A 3,227-nucleotide genomic window follows, 5' to 3' on the forward strand; every position below is an offset into this window, starting at 1 on the left:
TTTTTTAAAATTAAACACTATCTAAAGATTTGCATCGAAGCGTTTTTTTTTTATAGTGATTTTAATCACTGTCAGATATCATTATACTTGATCCAACTATGCCACGTCACCACTGTGCCGCGACCCCCCTGTGCTGGGTTTTTTTTATTTAAATCTAAAGAGGAACAGTGGGGTATATATTAGGAGATCTGTAGCTCCCTCCGATTGACATAATATTATGGGCAGTAGGGCATTTTCCACCCGATAATTTTTAGCGTAAACTGTGACCATCTTTTTAACTATACCACTTTTATTTTTATCTACATTTGGCAATTCTATTATGGTTTTGTTTTTAGTCGTTTTGTGTACTTAATCAGTTTGTGTTCGACGCGATTATTACATTTAGGATTCAGAAATCGATGAAATTTCAATGAATAAAATAGTGGTAGATAATTTTATGTACCGGTTTCATAAAAATTTGTAATCCGACAGTATTTATAAACGGAACATTATTTACACGTCCCGATGGGTGTTTTTCAAGTTCGTGCCATGAATATACTCTTCGAGAGAAAATAATCATCTGTTGTTTATGCATTGCTCCAAAAAACAAAAACTACTTACACCTACATTGAGCTTTTACCAGTGCCAGTAGTGGAGGCTGACGGTGTAACCTTGTCGCCGATATGAAACGCAACGCCATCTTTGGGGCGTTGTATATAGATCGTTTTTACTTAATCATCCACTCAAGAGTGTTTGTCAAAACGTTAAGATTTTTTCAATTTCAACGTTCTGTAATAAAAGCTAGAAAGTTTTTGAAGATGTTATTATCATTCGAGCCAGAATACTTGGCGAACGTGTGTTTTATATATACAGGCGAGTATTTCACCGTAAAAACATTAACACAATGTTATCACGTCGGTTCATGCCGACAGGTTTCAAATAATTATAATATAATTATTTAAGTAAATATTGGGTGCTTAGTGCATAAATAATATGATGAGTAATATAATGCTAGTTGTGATTTGAACGGTTTAAACTGAGGCCGTCTCACTTAAAACTATGTCAAATATTAATTTTATATGGTTGGCAAATGTCTATTTAACAAAATTTTAAGTAGTTGAAGAAATTATATGGGTAAAAATCTCGTAAAACTTTGAGATTCCCCTATAGTAAATTTCTGAATATGACACTGTAGAAACTGATATGGTAATTATCTATGGGCTTTGATATCCAAGTCCGAGCTTAGATGATTGAGCAAATTCGGTCCAGTAAGGGCGAAGTAATCGTTTAGAGTCACATACAAAAAACACGGTAGAGTGAAACCAATTGTTTTTCAGCGACACGTCGAAGCTAAAACTAAAATAATATTAAATAAACATGTTAATAGAAAAAAATTGTTAAACTGTCGACCAGTTATTGTTATAATTAGATCAATTTCTAATATATAATCTAGTTAAATATAAATATTGTTATTAGAAAAATTAAAGTTGACACTCTAATGTGTAAAGGATGAATATAAAAAAACCCAGCACAGGGGGGCCATAGCATAGTTGGATCAAGTATAATGATATTTGACAGTGATTAAAATCATTATAAAAAAAAAACGCTTCGATGCAAATCTTTAGATAGTGTTTAATTTTAAAAAATTGGTGGATTATTCCAAAAGCTTCATAAACTGCTAGTTCCTTATTAATATCCTGATTAAGACAAAGTATGTCGAATAAAAAAGAGATTATTAGAAAATAGTATTTCCCATAAAAAAATTATATTGATCAATACACTTTTCAATAAGTTATAGCATTATAATGTTAAAAATGTAAAAAATAAAATTGAGAATTTTCACACAATAATAGCATTTGGTAGCCATTTTCACCTTGAAGATAAAATAAAGTCCGAAATTTTTTTTTTCCATGATAAAGTATATTACATTAGCTTTAATTTAAGATATATATAAAAGTGTCAGACTTTCCGGAACACTTTCAAAATTTAAGTTGAAAAAGTCAATTTTTTGTGAAAAAGTTGTCATTTTGAATCCCCCCCTGTAGGCAGGTAAAAAGTCAGATTTATAAAAAAAATATACCAAATGATAGGTAAAGACATCATGCATCTACAAAAAAAAGAATTATATTGATCCATACATCTTTCAAAAAGTTATAGCATTATAAAGTTAAAAATATAAAAAAGAATTTTTTTACAAAAATCGTATTTTTTTTATTAAGTTTAATGTCTGTTTTCACCATGAAGATAAAATAAAGTCCGAAATTTTTTTTTATCATAATAAAGTATATTACATTAGCTTTAATTTAAGATATATATAAAAGTGTCAGACCTTCCGGAACACTTTCAAAATTTAAGTTGAAAAAGTTCTACTTTTTACATACATTTTTTAGATTTGAACCCCCCTCGTATATAGGGAAATGGTTAGATTTAAAAAAACAGTATGTCAAATGAAAGATGTATATAAATACTACTTCTCATAAAAAAATTGTATTGATCCATACATTTTTCAAAAAGTTATAGCATAATAAAGTTAAAAATGTAAAATACAAAATCGAAAATTTTCACACAAAAATAGCATTTGGTAGCCATTTTCACCCTGAAGATAAAATAAAGTCCGAAAATTTTTTTTTACATAATAAAATAGATTATATTAGCTTTAATTTAAGATATATAGAAAAGTGTCAGACTTTCCGGAACACTTTTAAAATTTAAGTTGAAAAAGTTTAAAAAGTGGTAACAAACACAAAAAAAAAAACACATCTTAGTAAAACCAATACCTTCTCAACTTCTCATCGAAGCTAAAAAACAAACCTTATTATTTTTTGATATCCATTTAGTAGGAATAACCTGACATTGGTCTTCTTCGAATTCAATAATTGCATATTTATTGAAAACGAATAGATTTATATTTTTATAAAGTTATGTTACAATAAGCAATCTTATCGTTTGATTTCGCCCATTTATCAACGTTAATTATTCAAACAGAAATATTAAGAATACACACACTTGTGTGTATTTTGAATATACAGACAACTAAACAATGTTACGTTGAAAAATTTAAGTTGAAAAAATCAATTTTTTGTGAAAAATTTGTCATTTTGAATCCCCCTCTGTAGGCAGGTAAAAAGTCAGCTTTATAAAAAAAATATACCAAATGATAGGTAAAGACATCATGCATCTACATAAAAAAGAATTATATTGATCCATACATCTTTCAAAAAGTTATAGCATTATAAAGTTAAAAATAT

The sequence above is a fragment of the Daktulosphaira vitifoliae genome, unplaced genomic scaffold (assembly GCF_025091365.1).
Source record: "Daktulosphaira vitifoliae isolate Bord-2020 unplaced genomic scaffold, ASM2509136v1 Scaffold_5, whole genome shotgun sequence".
Taxonomy (NCBI): domain Eukaryota; kingdom Metazoa; phylum Arthropoda; class Insecta; order Hemiptera; family Phylloxeridae; genus Daktulosphaira; species Daktulosphaira vitifoliae.